General features: G+C 40.1%; 1 protein-coding gene across 6 annotated transcripts in view; it reads left to right on the top strand.

Moving 5' to 3' along the window:
• SLC6A1 (solute carrier family 6 member 1) overlaps positions 1–23,817 on the top strand; it is a 130,540-nt gene that overhangs the window by 28,387 nt on the left and 78,336 nt on the right. For 2 of the 6 annotated variants that reach the window (XM_043551357.1, XM_037905442.2), the window contains one exon: positions 2,685–3,003. The exons of 1 other annotated variant lie outside the window; for it this stretch is intronic. The gene's annotated coding sequence lies outside the window, so the exon portion shown is untranslated. Of the gene's footprint in view, positions 1–2,044; positions 2,214–2,684; positions 3,004–12,574; positions 12,668–23,817 lie in introns of all 6 variants that reach the window. 3 more of the 6 variants (XM_043551356.1, XM_043551359.1, XM_037905444.2) reach the window with 3 other exon arrangements.

Below are 23,817 nucleotides of genomic sequence, written 5' to 3'. Positions count from 1 at the left end.
CAAGACTTGTAATTTCAATTCACTTATTTTCTTTGCTTAGCTGCATCTGAACTTATTTAAATCTATGTTCTCAATAGAGATGAGTGAACTTTAAAGAAAATCAGGTCAGGCATAGATTCCGGGCATGTAACCCTTTTTGGATGCCCAGAAATAGCCACCAGAAATAGCATGACAAATTTCTTTTTCATGAACAAAGCTTTTTTTCTTTTCTTTTAAGGAAGAAAGAAGCTTCACAGAATCTCTACAGATATCAGAGCCTTGTAGAATGGATGTTTCTAGCCTATTTTATTAGAATTAATATAGCTAGTGTAATTTCTACTTTTCTGCTGTTGGACTTAGGGCCACTTGACTTCAGAAGTATGAGATTATTGGGGTTTATTTTAAAATAAAGATTTCTTTCTTAAAAAAAAAAAAAGATTATCTTTGTATGCAGCTCATGAGCTTTTTCCTTAGAGGCAGATGCCGCTCATCTGTAGAAAAAAGGTTTGGGGGCATTAGATGTTTGGAAATTGACAAAAAAAACAAAAGAAAATACCAGGAAAGGAACAAATTTGTTACTTGTTTTTTCTCAAATAGCTAATAAGAAAGCAGTTGGATTGACATAAGGTATAGAAAAAATAGAACTATCTTATTATTTGAAACAACAGGTAGAATTAAACTACCACATGCCTTGTTTTTCAGGACTTCACAATTGAAGGAAATGATTAGTTTATCCTACAGTAAATGGAGCAGATCATAACCTCTTCCAGTGCTTTCTTTGTTCTCTATTGGACAGGTTCAATTGCTAAGAAGCGATGAATTTTTAATCCCTAAGTAGATGATGTCATAATGACATCATCACATCCTTCATTTGATTGATTATCATAAAAGAACAGTAATGAGATTTGATATGCATGTCTTAAAATTCTCCCTTCCCTTCAGGGGATTGCCTGACCTGCATGGCAAATTCCAGTGAATAACACTGAGTTCCAGCAAAAAAGACATTTCTTTTTGGAAGCCAGGGTGGGACATGAAGGAGCAATGGACTGATCCTGGTCGACTTAGAATTTAAGGACTTACGTTCTCCCCATTTGAGGTTTAATCATGTATCTAGAAGTGGAGACATTGACCAATATTTTCAAACTTGGTGCTGCTAAATCCATGTTTAGGCACCTAAGCAAAGGTGACTTGATTTTCAAAGGTGCTGAGCATATTCAGTTTACACTCACTTCACTTGGATTTGTGGAAGTTCAGCACTTCTGAAAATCAGGCCACTTTTATTTATGTTTGGATACCTAAGTTTAGGCACCCAGGTTGGCAAATGTTGATCATTAAGCACAAATATATTTGAAAGCTTTTTCCCCCCAAAAAACTACCAATCAAACCAAAATATTAGCCATAACTGTAACTGGGTATAATCTGATGATAATTGCAATGTTAGTTTTCTATGTTGATAACTATAAACTCTAATTAAAATAGCTGAAACTCTGATACAGTTGTATTAATACAGCAGAATTCTCCTATCATAAGCTTAGATTTAATGAAACTCGGTTTATTGAGAAGCAGAGCAACAATCCTAAATTCTTTCAGTGCATTATTGTGTGAACATTGTAATTCTGATTATAGTAAGCCCTGTTTATAATGGAATTGTTCTTTAATTTAAATTCTTGTAAGAAAACTTCATTGTTTTTCATAAGGTAATCTGCTACAATTTTTAATTTTTAGTACAAAATTTTGGTATCATGTTTATTACACTAAAGCAAGGGTTTTAAAAGGAAAGACATGTCATTTAAATGATGGCTGGGGTAGGCTGCTGGTTTATAGAGCAGCTTGGGTATTTTTGCACAGATCTATGAATATTTATAGAATTCTATAAGTATAAGATAAATCACATGCAGCTTATTTTATACACTCTTTTATCTTAATCATTAATTGTATATGATAAATTTGAAATAATTCTGAGATTCAGCCATCAGGTTAAGTGAACTGTTCTTAATAAACTTGGAAGGCTTTTATTTCATTTGTGTGTGTGCGTAAATTTTGCTTTATCTCTCTCTTTATAAAGTATTGTGCATGATGAAAGACAGGGAAAAGAGGTGGTCTTCATGTTGCTGTTGGTTCTTTATTGGGGTTTGGAAGGAGTTAAAGAATGAAGCCAACCTCTTACAAGCACCATCCTGGCGATTGCAGTTACTGCTCTCATCTTTGATTCTCAAAGACAACCACCAAGTTCGGTGAATATCCTGGAACTACATTTCAAAAGAAGCCAATGATTTAATAACCATGGGCAGGCTAATCTCAATGCAAGAGCTGGTGTTGAGTTGAATTAATGATATCAACTTACTTACTTAAGACACAGAAATCTTACATCATCAGGCCTGTCAACTTCTGTAGTTCACCAGTGTTGTATTAGGAACTGTTGAGTAGTGATTGAGCATGGGCATTGTTAACAAGCAAGGGGGATGGTTGTTTTATAATTGAATCCATAAATGGTAGGCACCCACACGTTATTGGTGCCAGATACATTTCTAAATAAATCCCATAAGCCTGTCTGCACCCATCTTGCATGAAATAATGAATTTTCATGAGCTGTAAACCTGTTCTAGAATGACTCAAGTATGACAAACAAACGATAGAATCCTAGTGTTAGAGAGAATCCTGATTTGATAATATTCCATGGAAATTTCTTTTCACTCTCCTCTCAGGATTGGCCACATGCTGTGAATCTTCTAGCTTGTGCCTGCATTGTACATTGAAAACAAAAGATGGGTTTGGACTTTGTGAAACATCTATGCCTTCTGACTGAATTTTAGATGATCACCAATGACATTTACATGGTTATGCTGTAATGCAGTGACATATTTGGTTATATAAAATATGGAAAGCCAAGCATCTCAGAACCTTTTCTGAATGCTTTCTACTAGAGACTGTTACTGCAATAATGACCTTCTTGAACATGAGATGACCGCACCGACTTGGCCAAACAGAGAAGAACAATGAACATTTTCATTTTGGAAAAACAAGGTCAGTTGTGGCAATTGTTGAAGAAAATGAAAATGAGGCAGTCATGTCTTGTCATTGTACTGATTTAATGATAGTAAACAAGATGTGCAGTTTTTGTATTATATTATGTAAAAATACAAAAGGATGTAAAGCAGAACTTGATGCAAATCAACAGTTACTGTATCTATGTTATGTCTGATAGTTAACACAAATTAATACATTTCAAAAGTAAAAACAGCACAGTGACTGAAATATTCTGTTCCATTTGCTCTCTAAAGAATTATCTTAATCTGCAAAGGATATGAATAGGCAGCAAATTTTATGTTTGTTTTCCATTTTTGTTTTAGGCTCTAAATCAGAATAAATTTAGACATTGAATAGGTTACTACTGTTCCTAAAACATCTTTTAGTATTTTTCCATGTTTATTTTATAAAGGAATTCATCATAGAACATGAGACTTCTTCACACTGTTTTTACTGGTTCACTTAATAGGAACAAAATGTGTAGCCACACTTTAGAAGTGTGTTTCTTTCAGATAAACAAAAAGTTATGATGTCTCCTTAGATAAGGGAGCAAATCAACTTGACTAATTGATGCAAAACTTCTGTTAACTTCAGGGGACGTTTTCTTTCAGGATTTGGTCCTAAATTTACTAGTGCTGAAAATGATTTAAAAAATTATTTTCGGTTTTTTCCTTCACAAATTCAAAGTACCAAGAAGTTCAAACATCAATTTGTAAACAGTAGTGTTAGCAATGAAATGTGTGAGATTGCAAAGAAACACTAGCATTTTGTAGGGATATTCTGTGGTTATGCAAAATGAATTTGTAATGATTTTAACAATTATTTAAAATTAGGCAAATACACAAGCTTGTGAAAATGAGGATGCTGACAGTATCGGCAGTGGTAACTGTGTAATCTGCAAGCCAGGGACTAAATACTGCTCAGTAACAGTAATACCTGGAGTAACTTCATTAGCTTTCGTGTCAATACTTTGGATTTAGCCCAGGGTAATAGGCCCAACATAGTCCGACAATTTAAATTCTGATCTCTTTATGTTTCTGTTCCAATTTCTCACACTGCCAGTGTGATCAGCTTTTAACATGAAGAGACACTGCAGGTTTTAGCTATAATTCTGCTTTCATACTGGTTCACTCATAGTTCTGCAATACAAAACCCGTCAGATGTATTTTCATTTGGAAACCTGGAATGCACAGAAGGTGTAGATTCTGTGGTAAAAGGCAAATATTGCAAATAGTGCTACTAAACCACTTACAGTATTCACTTCAGCATTTTGTAAATGGAATATTTGTCTTGCTCTTAAGAAATCCAGATGTGCAAATGTTGTTCATGGAAATAGAGTAAATAAATCAAAACCATATTTCTACCTGACTTGAGTGGGCATTATCCACTACATAGATTCAGATGTAGGTTTTGACAATCTAACTTTAAGATTTAAATCTCAATAAGCCAGAGACTCATTTCCATGTTTATTGTTCTGAAATCATTTCCAGGCACCGAATTGCATCTCAAAAAGAATATCCGTTGCTGGACAATGAATTAAAAACACTACAATATATTTTTAGTCACTTCAAATAGTGAATAAATGTTTAACTTTTACTCTCACAATTTTATTAGCAAGAAATCCAGTTATTTATTTTTATAGCCTTCACACTGTTACTTACGCCTGACTGTAACCTAAGCTATAGAATTATCCTTGTTTAAAAATAGGTTAATGAATATAAATTTGAATGATCCATCAGATCTAAAGATATACCATAATTCAAATCAAGCCCGACATCTGTACTTTTAAGCTATATGATTTTTATTATCATATTTTATGAAAAATATTTAATATATGGGGAAATCTGGTCAAGTTTTTACCTTTCTTTTTTTACACCACTTCTTAAAAACACAGCAAATATTATAAGAAGGATACATAAGGAAGGGAGTAAAGATTTTTTTTAAATAGAAAAATCTATTAATTTCATTTTGCCTTTGCAGTGTCTGACCAGTCTATATATAATAGTTAATTATATAGCTCCATAAACTAAGTGACAAAAGCAAAACTGTGCACAGTAAAAAGGAAGAAGAGCCTCTTTTGGAATGGTTGAATATTGAATCGGAGGCAAGAGTACATGTCAGAAACCTATTTGCTTGAAGTTTCATTTTAAAAAGTAAATATACCTTTTCAGACAGACTGTATGTCTGTTACATTCCATTTCTTTGTTGCATTTAAGGGAGAAAATAGAAATATAAGATTTTCTATCACAAGGGCTGATCCTGCATTCCTTGTGCAAGCAAAACTTCCATTTACTTATTCATCTCTGTTCATTAAATAAAGTGACACAACTGACCCCAAGATGTGAACCTCTTTTCAGATATGTGTTTTCTGAATATATGCTGTCATAAATATAAAGGGAAGGCTAACCACCTTTAAATCCCTCCTGGCCAGAGGAAAAAACCCTTTCACCTGTAAAGGGTTAAGAAGCTAAAGATAACCTCGCTGGCACCTGACCAAAATGACCAATGAGGAGACAAGATACTTTCAAAGCTGGGGTGAGGGGGAAACAAAGGGTTCTCTCTGTCTGTTTTTCTTTTGCTGGGACTAGAGCAGGAATGCAGGTCAGAACTCCTGTAAAGGATTAATAAGCAATCTAGTTAGATGTGCGTTTGATTCTGTTTTGTTTAAATGGCTGATAAAATAAGTTGTGCTGAATGGAATGTATATTCCGGTTTTTGTGTCTTTCTGTAACTTAAGGTTTTGCCTAGAGGGATTCTCTATGTTTTGAATCTGATTACCCTGTAAGGTATTTACCATCCTGATTTTACAGAGGTGATTCTTTTACTTTTTTCTTCAATTAAAATTCTTCTTTTAAGAACCTGATTGCTTTTTCATTGTTCTTAAGATCCAAGAGTTTGGGTCTGTGTTCACCTATGCAAATTGGTGAGGATTTTTATCAAGCCTTCCCCAGGAAAGGGAGTGTAGGGTTTGGGAGGATTTTGGTGGGGAAAGACGTTTCCAAGCAGACTCTTTCCCGGTTATATTTGTGAGACGCTTGGTGGTGGCAGCAATAAAATACAGGGACAAAAGGAAAAATAGTTTGTACCCTGGGGAAGTTTTAACCTAAACTGGTAAAAATAAGCTTAGGGGGTTTTCATGCAGGTCCCCACATCTGTACCCTAGAGTTCAGAGTGGGGAAGGAACCTTGACATGGTGGCAGAGCGGTGGGATTAACTTGAAATCATTTTGACATCAATTTGAGATTTTTTTGAACCAGAAGCACAGATTTTTTAGAAGAAAATATTTTTTTTCCTTTGGGTTGCTGGAAAGCAGGTTTTAAGCTGAAAGCAGTTAGAGTTTTTGTCTCTGCTTGGGAGCCAGAGCAGAGACAAAAGGGAATTGTCTTTTGTGAGCTGGAGTTTTCTCTACTTATAGGCAGGGTAGTTAACCTCCTGCAGGGAAATTCACAAGTCTTCACAGACCTGAAGTTGATTTTTTTTTTTAACCTAAGAGCAACTAGACGGGTTTTCTGTCTATTTGCCTGGAGACAAAAGTGTTGGTTTTGGGGGGGTGGGGGGGTTAGGATTTTTCTGTAGGCTGGCAATCACTATCAGAGAACATAGGTATCCGGTTACAGCACAACATATATATATATATATTTGACAAGCCAAGTTTTTTTGTTTGTTTTGTTTGTTTTGTTTTATTTCTAACTCTCGGGTGTAAAGTTAGTTAAAAACAGAGAGGCTAACATGACAGAAACCAAGGCACAACACAAATTGGAGTTAACCAGACTGGAGGCAGTGAAAGAGGCAGAAAAAGCCCTAGAGACTGCCCACAGGAGAGCTATGGAGGCAAGGGAAAAAGAAATAGAGGAGAAGGAAAAAGAGAGGAAGCATGCACTGGAGATGGAGAAGGTAAGGGCTGAGCAGAATCTACTGGATAACCCTAACAATCCTTCCCCAACAATCCACAAATGGGAGCGACTGTGTCCACAGTATAATGAATCCAGTGATATTGCTGAATATTTTCTCGCCTTTGAGAGACTGTGCATTCTCCATAAAATTCCTGAAACTCACAAGATGACCACATTGGTCGCAAAATTGACTGGAAGAGCTCTGGACATATTCAATAAGATGCTTATTGATGAGGCTTCTGACTATAATAAGTTCAAGGATTTGGTTTTAAAGCAATTTCAAATTACATCTGAAACGTACAGAGTAAAATTTTGAACCCTTAAGAGAGGGCCTGGACTAAGTAATGTGGCTTATCTAAACCAGATGAAGGATCTGTTAGATAAATGGGTCCAAGGAAGGGGTGTCACTAGCTTTAACGGAATGCATGATTTGATAGCTCAGGAGCAATTCCTGAATATGTCCAAGGAGGAAATAAAAGTGTTTATGGGATAAGGAAATGGACTCTGCAGAAAGTCTTGCTTCTTATGCTGATCAATACAAGCAGTCCCAGACCGCCAGAGAGGTGGGGCAAGCCGGAACAAAACAGGTGGAGGGAGGAGAGAGGAACAACCCTGGTCGCACTTGGAAGGGAAACCCTCAGACCACCCCCTACTACCCGGGGCAGCCCGAGGCCCCAACTACACACCAAGGAATACTCCAGACACCTTATCGTCCTGCCACACGGTTCTCCAGCAACCCACCTTGCCCCAGTGATCCGTCAGCTGGACGATGTTTTAAATGTAGTGAGCCGGGGCATGTATAGGCCAACTGCCCCAAGAACCCCAACAGATTACAGTTCATTGCACCGGAATCACACCAGAGGTCTTCAGGCCCAGATACCTCCCAGATACCCTTGGAGCATAGGGAAACTGTGAGTGTGAGCGGGAAGAAGGTCACCACGTGAAGGACACCAGAGTGCAAGTGTCGGCTATCCATGCTTCCTTAGTGGACCCCACTTTAATTGACCCAGAGATCCAAGTGACAATTCAACCCTTCAAGTCTAACTCTTTCAGTTTGCCTACAGCCAAATTGCCTGTCCAGTACAAGGGCTGGTCAGGAACGTGGTCTTTTGCAGTATATGATGATTATCCCATCCCCATGCTGTTGGGGGAAGACTTGGCCAATCATGTGAAGCTAGCCAAGAGGGTGGGAATGGTCACCCACAGCCAGGCTAGGCAAGCCGTCACGCCTAACTCTGTTCCGGAAACTTCTACCAGGACCCGGTCAGAGATGATGGAACCGGACACCATGCCAGCATCTGTAACAGCAGTAGTGGATCCAGTCCCAGAGACCCAGACAGAGCCAGTCCCAGAACTGGAACCGACAGAACAACCAGCACCAGACCCATTGCCAACACTGAATCCAGTACTTGCAACCCCAACACCAGAGGGCCCCACCGAACCTGCACCAGCAGCAGGCCATAACCCTACACAAGAGGCTCAGCTCGAGCCTGAAACCCAACGTAGTGCACCAGCGGAGAGCGGTTCACAGTCAACAGAAACAGCCCCATCCCCTACATCGCTTCCAGAGGGACCAAGCCTAGGTCCACAATCCAATGAGGAACTGATGTCTCCAGCATCAAGGGAACAGTTCCAGACCGAACAGAAAGCAGATGAATGCCTCCAGAGAGCTTGGATGGTGGCACGGAGCAACCCACCGCCTCTCAGCTCTTCTAATCGATCCAGGTTTGTTGTAGAAAGAGGACTTTTGTACAAGGAAACTCTTTCTGGTGGACACCAGGAAGACTGGCATCCTCAGAGACAGTTGGTAGTTCCAACTAAGTACCGGGTCAAGCTCTTGTGCTTAGCCCACGATCATCCTAGTGGCCATGCTGGGGTGAACAGGACCAAAGACCGTTTCGGGGGGTCATTCCACTGGGAGGGAATGGGCAAGGATGTTTCTACCTATGTCCGGTCTTGTGAAGTATGCCAAAGAGTGGGAAAACCCCAAGACGAGGTCAAAGCCCCTCTCCAGCCACTCCCCATCATTGAAGGTCCATTTCTGTGAGTAGCTGTGGATATTCTGGGTCCTTTTCCGAAAAAGACACCCAGAGGAAAGCAGTACATACTGACTTTCATGGATTTTGCCACCCGATGGCCAGAAGCAGTAGCTCTGAGCAACACCAGGGCTAAAAGTGTATGCCAGGCACTAGCAGACATTTTTGCCACAGTAGGTTGGCCCTCTGACATCCTCACAGATGCAGGAACTAATTTCCTGGCAGGAACTTTGGAAAGCCTTTGGGAAGCTCATGGGGTGAATCACTGGGTTGCCACCCCTTAACATCATCAAACAAATGGCCTGGTGGAGAAATTTAATGGGACTTTGGGGGCCATGATACGTAAATTAGTAAATGAGCACTCCAATGATTGGGACCTAGTGTTGCAGCAGTTGCTCTTGCCTACAGAGCTGTACCACATCCCAGTTTAGGGTTTTCACCATTTGAACTTGTATATGGCCGCGAGGTTAAGGGGCCATTACAATTGGTGAAGCAGCAATGGGAGGGGTTTACACCTTCTCTAGGAACTAACATTCTGGACTTTGTAACCATCCTACAAAACACCCTCCAAACCTCTTTATTCCTTGCTAAAGAAAACCTAAATGATGCTCAAAAAGAGCAAAAAGCCTGGTATGATAAACATGCCAGAGAGCGTCCCTTCAAAGTAGGGGACCAGGTCATGGTCTTAAAGGCACTCGAGGCCCATAAAATGGAAGCGTCATGGGAAGGGCCATTCACCGTCCAGGAGCGCCTGGGAGCTGTTAATTATCTCATAGCATTCCCCACCTCAAACCGAAAGCCTAAGTTGTACCATATTAATTCTCTAAAGCTCTTTTATTCCAGAGAATTAAAGGTTTGTCAGTTTACAGCCCAGGGAGGAGATGACGCTGAGTGGCCTGAAGGTGTCTACTATGAAGGGGAAAGTGCTGGTGGCGTGGAAAAGGTGAACCTCTCCATGACCCTTGGGCGTATGCAGCGACAGCAGATCAAGGAGCTGTGCGCTAGCTACGCGCCGACATTCCCAGCTACCCCAGGACTGACTGAACGGGCATACCACTCCATTGACACAGGTAATGCTCGCCCAATTAAAGTCCAACTTTACCGGGTGTCTCCTCAAACTAAAACTGCAATAGAATGGGAGATCCACGATATGTTACAGATGGGTGTAGTCCGCCTCTCTGGCAGTGCATGGGCATCTCCAGTGGTTCTAGTTCCCAAACCAGATGGGGAGATATGTTTTTGCGTGGACTACCGTAAACTAAATGCTGTAACTCGCCCAGACAACTATCCAATGCCACGCACAGGTGAACTATTAGAGAAACTGGGACGGGCCCAGTTCATCTCTACCTTGGACTTAACCAAGGGGTACTGGCAGGTACCGCTAGATGAATCTGCCAAGGAAAGGTCAGACTTCACCACACATGTCGGGCTGTATGAATTTAATGTACTCCCTTTCGGGCTGCGGAATGCACCTGCCACCTTCCAAAGACTTGTAGATGGTCTCCTAGCGGGATTAGGAGAATATGCAGTCACCTACCTTGACGATGTGGCCATATTTTCGGATTCCTGGGCAGAACACCTGAAACATCTACAAAAAGTCTTTGAGCGCATAAGGGAGGCAGGACTAATTGTTAAGGCTAAGAAGTGTCAAACAGGCCTAAGCAGAGTGACTTACCTTGGACACCAGGTGGGTCAAGGAACTATCAACCCCCTACAGGCCAAAGTGGATGCTATCCAAAAGTGGCCTGTCCCAAAGTCAAAGAAACAGGTCCAATCCTTCTTTGGTTTGGCCGTATATTACAGGCGATTTGTACCGCAATACAACCGAGTCGCCGCCCCACTGACAGACCTAACCAAAAAGAAACAGCCAAATGCCGTTCAGTGGACTGAAGAGTATCAGAAGGCCTTTAACCAGCTTAAAGCGACACTCATTTCTGACCCTGTACTAAGGGCCCCAGACTTTGACAAACCGTTCCTAGTAATCACAGATGCATCCAAGCATGGTGTGGGAGCAGTTTTAATGCAGAAAGGACCGGATCAAGAATTCCACCCTGTAGGGTTTCTCAGCAAGAAGCTGTCTGAGAGGGAAAGCAACTGGTCAGTCAGTGAAAAAGAATGTTACGCTATTGTCTATGCTCTGGAAAAGCTACGCCCATACATTTGGGGACGGTGTTTCCACCTGCAAACCAACCATGCTGCGCTACAGTGGCTTCATACAGCCATGGGAAATAACAAAAAACTTATTCGGTGGAGTTTAGTTCTCCAAGATTTTGATTTCGACATCCAACACATCTCAGGAGCTTCTAACAAAGTGGCTGATGCACTCTCCCATGAAAGTTTCCTAGAATCAACTGGTTAAAATGGTCCTTGAGATGTGGAAAATATTGTTAGTCTTTATATACTTGGTAGTATATTTAGAGGTGCATGTGTCTTATTAACTCTGTTTTCTCCTAGAGCTCCAGGAAGAATCACAGCCAGTGTTTCACCCTATCTGTGATTTGGGGGGCGTGTCATAAATATAAAGGGAAGGCTAACCACCTTTAAATCCTTCCTGGCCAGAGGAAAAAACCCTTTCACCTGTAAAGGGTTAAGAAGCTAAAGATAACCTCGCTGGCACCTGACCAAAATGACCAATGAGGAGACAAGATACTTTCAAAGCTGGGGTGAGGGGGAAACAAAGGGTTCTCTCTGTCTATGTTTTTCTTTTGCTGGGACCAGAGCAGGAATGCAGGTCAGAACTCCTGTAAAGGATTAATAAGCAATCTAGTTAGATGTGCGTTTGATTCTGTTTTGTTTAAATGGCTGATAAAATAAGTTGTGCTGAATGGAATGTATATTCCGGTTTTTGTGTCTTTCTGTAACTTAAGGTTTTGCCTAGAGGGATTCTCTATGTTTTGAATCTGATTACCCTGTAAGGTATTTACCATCCTGATTTTACAGAGGTGATTCTTTTACTTTTTTCTTCAATTAAAATTCTTCTTTTAAGAACCTGATTGCTTTTTCATTGTTCTTAAGATCCAAGAGTTTGGGTCTGTGTTCACCTATGCAAATTGGTGAGGATTTTTATCAAGCCTTCCCCAGGAAAGGAGGTGCATGGCTTGGGGGGATTTTGGTGGGGAAAGACGTTTCCAAGCGGGCTCTTTCCCGGTTATATTTGTGAGACGCTTGATGGTGACAGCAATAAAGTCCAGGGACAAAAGGAAAAATAGTTTGTACCCTGGGGAAGTTTTAACCTAAGCTGGTAAAAATAAGCTTAGGGGGTTTTCATGCAGGTCCCCACATCTGTACCCTAGATTTCAGAGTGGGGAAGGAATCTTGATATATGCCATGTAAAAGTGTACTGTTTTTATGTGGTGTGTGGAATTTTATATTTCTATTGCAATTTAAGTGTCTTTAGAACTCAGAATTGATACTTGCCGGGTCAGAGAGATGTAGTAAGATGTCCTTACAAATCAGAATCTTGGGACTGTTATTAGCTAACTAGATTTTTCTGGCTAAAGTGGGCGTATAGCGTCAGGCTCATAAATGATATGCTGCCTACAGGGGGATGGTATCTGTCTGGCATGTCTTTTAAATTTTTCACTACTATAATCTCATTTTTCCACCAAGTGACTTTATTTTCTTTCCGAATGTTTATAGTGAAGTTGAGACGCTAATCCTGGACGTTGGAAACATTTTAGGGTTTAAAAGCATGGCCTCCATCTTTGGTCAACAGCAAGAGAACACTGTTTGGTATGTTTTTCTTTTCCTGAATTTCTTTTCAGGCCATTGAAAGCCTGAGGAGACATTCAGCATGGCAGAGATGCACAGATTCCTCCTACTGTACGGATGATCAGCACAGACATTACTGAAAACATGCAGAGGCTTTGCAGCCTTGTGTAAGAGTAAATGTTATAAACACCAGCAAGGGGTAGATACAATCAGATGAATGCTTTTAATTATAATTTTAAATAATTCCGAATGACCAGAGGGGGTTGCTTTGATGAATATGTATCTGGGGAAAATATGTATAATCCCGAAACCTGCGGAAACTAAAATGAACATTTTATTATCTAAATTATTTGTTTATATAACTAGAAGGATAGTGGGGGGATGGACCCTCAAGTAGTATGTGTGTGTTATTCACTTGATATGGTCCTCCTTTTCAGTAGAGTGAAAAAGGTTAAGATATTCTGAATCCTAATTTAATTTAGTATTAATGCTGTTGTTAATGCTAATCTTATGTATAAAGCCACTATTAGTTCAACAAAATAAACAAGCTACAGCTATTAATGTTTTTAAATATTTAAATTTTTTAAATGAATGATAGCAGTATTTACTCAGGCCAGATTCTTTAAGGGCTTGACTGTTCAGAGTGCACACATCCCACAGTAAAGGATAACTCACGAGCCATTCTTCTTTGGGGCACTTCTGAATGCACAAAGCCTGTGCAACCATTATTGTCTCTTTGTGGAGTACAGTATACTAGTTTACTCCCCTTTGGGTGGCCAGTCATCTGGTGCAACCCTTCCCCAACCCCTTAGCAATACTTTGCACCCCCAGTAGCACAGAGAGGGAGCATTCTGAGTATCCCCACTGGCACAGAGGCTGGAATTTTGCTCAGCTCTTACATGGCCTGTGTAGGGGTGATCAGGAAGCTCTTTGTAACCTCTACCTCTCATTGTTTACTTTTGTAACGGTTAGGCACAATATTGCCCTAAGTTCTTACTCCAGGCCAAATTTTGCTCTGGACTATATTGGTGTAACTTAAGAGCAAACTTTGGCCTGTTGATTTCACTAGGAGTTTTGTATGAGTAAGGAGTTTGGAATCAGGCCCTAAAATTGAAGGACAGGGTGAGCTTTCAGTGCAAACTTTAAAGATGTTTTAAGTTTATATGGCTCACATGGTGGCCTAATTCCTGTTGCAATGCAGACATTTTGCCTGCAGTTAATTGTTGCCACATATCTAGCACTTGGACAGCTATGTACCAGATTTGTGCCTGAAACTGGGTGCTTAGCAGACTAAGCAGTAGATTGCCTCCTGTTAACTAAAATATGGACAGCAAAAAATATGGGCAGCAAGGGAGGCCAAGCTCAAGTCTGACTGATAATTGGGTCAGAAATGTATGATGTTAATGTTTTTGGTGAACATATGAAGTGATTTTTCTGTTGACTTTTCTCAGTGCTTAACAAACTCACTGGCCAAGGGTGCATAGGCAAGTTTCACGTCAACCTCTGGAGTATTTGAACTTTCATGTAGGCAATGGAAAGAAAACCTTCCAAATGTGACCCCAGTGTAGTGCTGTCTTCATGTATCTGCAGCCAACCAGCCTCAAACAGTAGGCAGTCGTGAACTGCTTAAAGTCCAAATTGTAACTCCAACTTGAGCATACAATAGTCCATATTGCATGAGTGGAGCCACTACCCAGCTGCTACTTAAGGAGTGCACAGGGATCCCCTATGGAGCTGGACTCCACAGGGCACTATGCTTGTGCATCTGATGCGTGAGCTCTCCAAGTCCTGTCCCCACACTCTCCAGGAACCACCCTGGTTCTTCTATGGCCCTATGGGGGTAATGGATCTTGAGAGAGGTGTGGAGTGATTCTGTTCATCTCAATGATGTGTTAACTCTGCAGAATGACTCTGTGGCTCACAGTAGGCATTTTGCCTTTTGCTGACAACTGGTGCTAGATGAAGCCAGCATAGTCAAGGACAAATTATGTTCAGAACTAGTTCAGTATAACCATGGTTTCTGAAACAGTGCTGAGCACAAGTTAAGGGTAAGTAGGGATCAGTAATATTCTGCACAAGGTCAGAAACCTTTTTGTCTGCAATCGGTAAATTTCCTAGTGTAGAGGGCGTCTGAGCTTTTCATAGAGCCCACAAAACACTGCTTTCAAAGCATCATCCTTCCTACCCTGCCCAGCATGTAGTTCACATTTTCTAGCTAGCAACTTATTGGATGATTTGGCAAGGGTTGTTTTAATAAATTAGGTTACTTATTTTCTGCCTGAAATTCCCTGGTTGGTGGCTCAGGGAGGCTTTGTATTAAGCTGTACAGAGCATAATGAGGTTGCAGGAATGCTTTGATGTGGAAATGCTTATATACGAAAATGGCCTGGGCAATTATTGATATAGAATGCTTTCCCAAAGTATTCTGGGACAATTTATATTAATCAAATTCAGATTACACTGTAAAGATAATAAATTTGATAGTAGCACATCAAAACTCTCCAAATTCAATAGACAACATGAAAAGGTAAAATCAAAATAATTTTCTTCCTTCATTTTGTTGATACATTTATAGCTTACTTCAATCCTTTTTCATAGGCATGTTTGATATCTGCAGTAATGAGAAGTTAATATTGCAATGCTACAGATTAGCAGAAAGATTTTTATCTTTCATATAATTCGTACCATAGCCATTCTCCACCATCAGATTTACTGAGACAGTGATTCATCTTCAGCATTGAATGTCTGCAATGAACTGTCACTACATTTGTCTGACTTAATAAAGATTGTTATATAAGAGTTGCTTCCCCTTAGCTGATTGAATTTAATTTCCCAGGCCACCTCTGGCTTCTAATACTGTTTATCAGCAAAGCAGAGTTTTCTGTATTTTTTCCTTTTCCGCTTGCATCTATCCTTGAGGGTTATTAACACAAAGTAGCCCTGAGTGATGGCTTCGACACCAGAGATTCTAAAAGTCTGTAATAGCCATAATAATAGAGTTGGTTGAAGGATACTGGTTGCCTTGGTAACCGGGCATGTGCCATACAAGATAATGTACCTGCTGTAGTGAAGAGATCTGTGCTGCATATTGATTGCAAGAGTTTTGAGTATTCATATAAATGTTGTATTTTAAAATGCATGTTCCAGCTACGAAGTAATTGTGGTTTACTAAGCAGACTAACTGCATCCAAAACATCTCTGAATCTAGAGTACCTTGTAAACTAACTGTATTTTGTTTTGGCTTGATTTTTTTTGTTTTCGTTGGGCATTATTATAAGGGTAGTTTATACCAGATATGATTCTATAATTACCGTGGGCTTTTTCTAATTGAGTTAAATGATATTTCATCATCAGTATTCACAGTGACTCTTTTTAGTCCTCTAATTCACGTTGGAAAAATAGTGTGGGAATACAATACTCCTGAAAACAAGGGGCTAACAGTGTTGGCTAAAACAACGCATCTACTGAAGGACATTCTCCTATGTGCCGAGTGACAGCACAAGGCACTTCTGTCCCATTTAAATCCTCAAAATGGGGCTCAAGCGGGATGTAAGTGGTGCATAGCCTTGTGAGCGAGTATAAATTTCACCCACTATTAGCAGGACTGTGCCTGCTTCCCCACATGGCTCTTGATCTGGATTAACCCTACACTTAGAGTCCTGGGCTTCTTTTGAGCAGATCCCTAGAGATACCAAATTATGTGGTGGTTTCTGAGGTGCACAAATGAAAACTAGTTTGAGACCACCAAACTCCACTTTGTCTGTGAGCTCCAACAGATCAGAATTTGGCCCAGGTGTTCAGTGGTGAAATAAACTAAAATCATTAACCTGTACACCTAGACCAGATCCTCAAAGGTATTTAATTCAGGTGGGAGTTAGGTGCCTAAGTACTATTGTGGATATGAGCCTTAGCCCCCAGGAAGCCACTTCAGGTGGCACTTCTAGGCTGATTCTGTGCAATTGAAGCCAATGGTAATTCTGCCATTGACTTCTGTGGGTGTGTGATCAGGCCCATGATATTTAGCAAAGCATCTTGTCATCCAGATGTGTTCTACATTGTCCTCATTCCTCAGTGTTCGTCCTCTTTGTATCATTATTGGTGTACTCTCGTCTAGGCTTGGCCAGATTAGAATTTGTTTGACAGGTTACTATATTCATTCAATATATTTGGTGAACATTTGCATACACAATGAAAACGTTCACAGCTAACAGGACAGGTTCACAAATGATTCAAAAGCTAAAGAGGGAGCCAAAATCAATGGAACTTCTGGTTTAACAAATCCTGTTTGGCCAAGTTTAGTTTTGTTTTAGTCTTTTTTTAATTTAGTTTGTTTAATGCTTGACATTCACATTTATCACAATATCAAAAGGCCTTTGCCCAGATGGATCATTCACTCAGGAAAGAATTCATCAGTGGCCCTTTTTCACAATATTGATGATTTTATCAAAAAGTGTCTGAATTTTATTTTAAAAAATGACTTGTTTCACTAAAAGTTCCATGTTCAGCGATTTCTGGGTCCTAAATTAAGAAAAGGTAATAGCTGGCAAAAAAAAAGACACATAGGACCAGCTCCTCTGGAGGTGTAAATCAGCAAGGCTCCATTGGAGTCACTGAAGCTACACTTAGTTACATCAGATGAGAATTGGGCCCATGAGCTCTGTTGGTCAGATTCGTTCCCTCACGACCCTGGAGGAATAAAATCTTCCCCATGGGAGTCACAACACCACAATGTGCCTTTAAGCCTCGTTCTATCAGGGGGTCCACTGTTGCCCAAGATTGGGTAATGCTTGCCAGGGACTGGTCTTGTTCAGGACATTGACTGATTCAGGGCATCCTAGGGAATCTGAATGCAAATTAATCTGCCCTCCCAGTGCTGAACCCCTGGGAGAGTGTGGTAAACTATACACTTACTTGCCTTTACCAGTCATAGATTTGAATTAAACATTACCTTGTTCTTTATAGCTTGACTTTTTAAGGCAGCATTTGACACTGTGCATCTTATAAATCTTTTGGTCAGTTGCATGCAGTTTAGGGACTCTGGCATTGTTTGAATGTAATTTTTCACTCTCAGAAGTATAGCTATAACGTTGAAATTGAATTTATGGTTTATGGCATCAACCCTGCACAGATATGAATATCGGGGTTCTTTGTTTTGATTACTTATTGAATATTATCAGTTTGAGATGACTGCTGGAGAGGATAGATTTGGAAATGTTAGTTATCTCCAATAATTACTTGCAGGGTTGTGTAAGTTAGTTCATTAGTATAAGTAATTTAAAATGCAGTGCTCAGACTCTGTGAATTCAATTCTTCCTTTTGCTATTATCCCTGTTCTTAAATCCTTCCATTGCTAACTAGCAAAGTGCCTAGTTAATTTCATTGCTGACTTATGAAACTCCTAATAAAATAGATTAAACTTAAAAAAAAAACCCGCTTGGTATCTTTTATAAGTCTATTTGAAGTTGTTGGATTTTGGGCAGCAATATTTTCACACACCTAGAATCTGTTTTTGCTTGATATTAAATGTCTGATCAAATTCTTTCTATTGTTTAATTCTGAATGAAGAGACCATAGTTTGAGGCACTGTTACATTGTTTTGGATCCTGTGACCCATCATAAGATATTCTCGTGAAGGATAACCTTTTGTGTTTGTACTCTATTTCAAAGACTTACAAGGATCTGATGCTTTCAGAACCTACTGTGTTTAAGTAGAACCATTACGATTACCATTCCTTTTGCAGAGTTCACAACCATTGGAACTGATGGTTGTCATGTATCTATGACTGTATATCCCACTAAGGGCCAAATTCTGATAGTCTCTTCTTATGCAGAATTTATGTTGAAATTAGAACATTGAAGTCCATGGATGTTCTGCTTGAGTAAAAAACAAGTTTCTAATGCATTCACAATTATACACATATTGGCCAAGACCTACATCTCATACTCATTTTGAGGAGTACTTACTCACATAAGCAGTCTCATTGAAGTTAATGAGACCGCTTGTGTCAGTGAGTGGAGAATCAGGCCCCGTGTAAGAAGTCCGGCTCTTAACCACATATCTGTATAATTTTCAGTGAACACACAGTGTAGTTTGTATCTTTTCTTACCTTTAGATATTTTCCCAATATTATGTTTTACACTGCTTAAGCTGGTTGCTTTGATTAGAAAGTTTAGGCATCCATAAGATAAAAATTGCTAAAAGAGTCATTGGCTTTCCATTTAGCAGTGGGTCCAGCAACTAGATTCTTTGGTTCAAGGCCCAGAAGACAAATGATTCCTTTGCCAGGAGGAAAACGAACTAACAGGCTGAAATAAGATGGCATTTGTGATATATAGCTTAACAAAGTCTGTGAACCCAAATGGAAATAGGGGTCAGTCATAGGAACAACACAGTACCATGTCTTATTAGCTTGGCATTGACATCTGGTAATGGCACAGTTAACTCTTGTCACTTCCTTATCACCTCTAGAGCATGAGCCACTATTGTTCCGCTTCCTTTCTAACATTTAGCATCTGTATCTGAATTAGTGACAGTGCTAAGTTAGCAGCACGTTTTTCTGTTTCCTGATGTTGCTTTCTGGCTTGATCCACCCTTTATAGGCCATTCCTTCCCAAGATTTGCAGCTAACATTGCAAATGAAAGCCATATATTCATTTGGGGCAGAGTCATTCCAACTGTATTCTAGCAGCTCACCTAGTACCCAGTCTAATGATGTCGAATGAGAAAACCTGAATAATTTGAAGACTGAGCTGTTTACTTCAACTGGTATGAAATACGACAACATGCTCTAGGAAGGCCTTTGCTTGTGGTGTGTATGTGTGTGCACACTCTCTCTCTCTCTCAAAACTACAGAAAATCAGCACAGCCAACTGGGGTCAGAAGGGTGAATTCCCCCCTATGCATTTATGGAATACATGGAGGATCTTGACATTGTATACACCAGTATTTTTGGCACAGTTGGCAGCCTTCTCCCTGATGTGCTGACACCCAGCTCCATAGCCTGGTGGGAAGAGATGTGAGGCCATAAGCCTGCTTCCACCCTGCCCCCTTACTGTTAGGAGGGAGTAGTCTCTGTACTACCTTGAGAATGGGGACTGCTGTTGTCTTTGATCTTTGTGTCCTCTTCATCCTACCATGCTCATCAGCACTGGGGCCAGACACAAACTGGCCATTAGTATATTTATTATGTCATAGGGGATGACATTTACAATATTGAAATATATGAAGCAATAAGTGGTCCTTATGGCTGATTAAATGTTGAAGAGAGCCAGATGCATTTGATAACCACAGAAGCTGCGTATTGTGAGTATACTGAAGAGCCCTGCAATTGTAAACTATTGAGGGGGCTTGAATCTAGAAACTTGTGGAAAGTAGGGATGACATCTGATCTTGCAGGTCTTTGTAAAGCTTATCTGACCATCTTGTTTTTCAGTCTTCACTGTGATGAATCCACAGTGGTTGTTTGTCAGTCTAATGGTGTGAACGTGAAAGTTGCTAATAAATACCGCAAAAAGGGAGATCAGAGTTTAGGGATTCCCATACATCTGTGTATACATTTGCGTAACATACCTAAAGTTGTAAGAATCAAGTGACGGAACTGAACCAATACAAACATGCACTTTCTGAAGTAAAATGTAAACACTGTCAAGAGTTAAATAAAAAGTACAGGTGATCCTCTCAAAAGATGCAGAAAATCAGTGTCTTTGCATTCTTCAAGATCAAATGTGTCACTGAATGAAACTTTTCTAGTGATGTTCAAGAGCTTTGAGTTTGATGATCCCAAAAGTTAGACATTTTCAAGCCATTGTTGTTATTGAAATGTAGCCCCAGTGATAATTTAAATGCTTCTTCCAGCCATACTTCAATGTCAGCTTCATTCAGGAGTACACTCCATTTGTTGTCAAGACCCCGGGAAAAAAAAGACAAGGATGGGCAGGAGATTATGCCATGAAAGCAAGTGAAAGGCAAAGATAAAAAAGTTGCAATCTTCTTTTATACTAACAACATTGTCAATGTAGCACAAAATGAGCAATTTAAAGAAATGATTGACACTGTTCCCAGACAGATTTAAACTTGCAGTTCCACTGCTGGATGCTCCAAATGATGGAGTTGAAGGAAAATTAAAGAAAGAACGAAGAGAATCAGAAGCAAAACGGTTGGTTGAACACAAAAGAATGACCTGACAATAGGTACAAGCAACCAAACATGGAAAAATGCATTCATCCATCCGAAGAGAAAACCACAGAACAGTAGGCCAGATTCTTAGCTGCTGTAAGGTAGCATTGTTCCACGCAAATCAATGGAGCAACACTGATTTTCACCAGCTGAGAATCTGGGCCACTGTGTCCAAGTTACTGAAGAAGCCATCTAAAAATACAGTCGAAAAGTATGTCAGGTGTGTCATGGTTTTTTGTTTTGTTTTGCCATTTTCTCAAACATAAATAAAAGGAAAAGCTAAGAATACTACTTAGGTCAATAATCTAAGGCCCCTGGTATCTGAGTGTGTTAAGTGTTGTTGCTTTCTCCTTGGGATTTAAAGAGAGTGTGCAGAGCACATAGTGGAACTTCATCTTCTCTTCATGGTTGGTTGACTGAAAAAGAGGATTATTGCTTCGCTTTACAGTGGCCTCAGTGGAACTCTTAAGGAAGGCTGTGTCTTTGCTTTTGATTACTACAAGTATATTAAAATTTGCACTTACCATGAAGACTATTGAAGATTATTTTACACAACAAGAGATTCTAGAGTGGCATTAAGTTTACAAAACAATCAAAGAGGGATTCAGAGGGACTTGACAGATGATAAATTATCACAATCTCAGTGGACGTCTGGTTTGACATAAATAAAAAATATTTGGAGATACACGGACAAAATTGAAACACAATTTAGACAAACCTTCAGACCTTTCAATTATCTGATTTGTTCCCAGAACAGGAAGAGGAGGCTGAGACATGGCTAATGGAACATATTACAGAGCTCCTTCTTTCTCTTTCTTAGTATTTAAAATTGAGGCTCAGATTTCCATCCTACATCTGTTTGTGAAGGAGGTTGTGTATGACAGCAGATATTAATATCAGCAACAATAACTGAACTCCAATGTGCAGATGATTGTGCTGTGGTTGCACACTCAAAGGAGGATCTACAAAGATCCCGTAATTGCTTCTCTGAAGCTTACAAAAGCCTAGGGCTAACTCTGAAAATCAGCAAAACAAAAGTTCTCCACCAGCCAGTCCCCAGTCAATCATCAGACCCAGCAAGGAAGATCTACATCGACAAAGAAGAACTGGAAAATGTAGAACACTTTGCCTGTCTTGGCAGCCATCTTTCACAGAGGGGAGACATAGAGGTTGAAATCCAGCACAGAATTTGCTGTGCTAGCCTTGGCTTTGGCAGACTGTCTCACCGGGTGTTCAACAACCACAATATCAGAACACATACTAGACTTTTAGTTTATAAAGCTGTGGTAATCCCAACTCTCCTCTATGGTTGTGAGACTTGGGTGACACATAGAAAATACCTGAAAAACTTGGAACACCAGCACCAGCTCTTTCTTCAGAAAATCCTCAACATAAAGTGGGAGGATCATTGCACTAATGTTAGTGTCCTCACAGAGGAATATTGCTTAGTAATGAGTGTCCTTTTCCAACAACATGATAAAACCGAGATCAAGGTAGAATGGGGATCCATATAAGTAGGTAGGCCTTTATAGATCTGTGCTGCAATCAGTAGGGTTTTCTCAACACCTAGTACTGCTGTAGAATGTATTGGGAATTCATCAGAAATGTTGATGGGTGACCTTCTCAAACAAAGAGTTAATCGTGAGCAAAAAGAACATTACTTGGCATTAAATTTATATTTTTCAGCACTGTGACACTTTCAGTAAAATTTATGTTTTTCACTTTTAGGGTTTTTTTGTTTTGTTTTGTTTTTTTTAAACTACCTGTTTGCCCCAGCATCTCTGTGGAGGAACAGAGATATAGTTAGTAGTTATATCCAAAAGGCTTCACTTAAGCATTCATAAAACTGCAGACACAAATCTGTGTCTGTCATTTATATCTGCAAAATGGAAGGCGCAAAACTGAAGGTCAAGTTGAGGCCCTGTTCAAACTCAGGATCTGAAAAGTTGTCATGTGTCTAAATGAGAGATGTCACTCTTGAAAATTTCCTGAGACCAAGCAGACAAGATGCGGGGATTTGTTTTTAAAATCCGAGAAGAGAGAGACTGGGGACTGACTGTTTTCAAGGATTGGTAATGGGAGGTAGAACCTTTTCATGTGTAGTTACTGATTCCAGTCTGATCCTGATTTACCACCATGTGATGGAAGCTCATTGGCCTTTGTGATATGAGTTACTGCTTGCAATTATTTTCTTAATGGACCTGTGTCCCCATCATAGCTGAAAATTCTTTGGTTGTTTGTGTGTGCAAAGAATGCAGCACTGGGCTCTCACTATGTAGTACAATCCTACAGAAGGCCATATTTTTACTTGTTTTGCTTGGTTGCATCAGGGAGGTGTAGGGGCAGCTGTGCAGAAAACAGCCAGAGTCCCTGAGTGAGCTCCCTGAGAGAAAGTTGTGGGAGTACCAGCACTACAAGGAATACTGGAGGGAGTGTGGCTGGATGAGTCCCTCACCTCGTAATCTTCTATACTAACCAGTAGTCTTAGGCTGATACTGTGGGGAGTCAAGCTAGACCTTGTTAAAGTGTGTAGCAGATTCTGCTCTTGCACATACTCTGGTAACAGGGCATTTGATTTTTTGGGGGGCTGGGTGGGAAATACACATATGCCAGTGCACCTGTTAATGGCCCTTGGGCCCTTTAAACTGGGAGCTGTAGTTGTAGGTCGATCACATGTGCCTAATCACATACACTGCAGGAAACCAGATACAAGGTTTCCTGCTTCTGAGGCAGTGGTAGCAGAGGTCCCTAGTCGGCGATGTGTAGTGTGGGTCTCTCCCCTTCCAGCTAGTGGAAGCTTGGAAAACCATAGATGGTTATTTTCCATTTATTTGCTCTTATTATGGAACTTCTGTTGGAAAATAAAGCCACTGTGGAGGAAAGGGTCTTGAGCTGGGAGTTTTGTTCTACTTTTCTAACTGGTGAGTTTGCCCACTGGCTTACAACCCGTTTAGGGACCAGGAAGCATTTGGGCAGAATATCTCCAACCACTTGC

Source organism: Chelonia mydas, chromosome 7 (genome assembly GCF_015237465.2).
Source record: "Chelonia mydas isolate rCheMyd1 chromosome 7, rCheMyd1.pri.v2, whole genome shotgun sequence".
Taxonomy (NCBI): domain Eukaryota; kingdom Metazoa; phylum Chordata; order Testudines; family Cheloniidae; genus Chelonia; species Chelonia mydas.
Note: the sequence above shows the minus strand (reverse complement) of the source record. Positions and strands in the feature narration are given on the sequence as shown.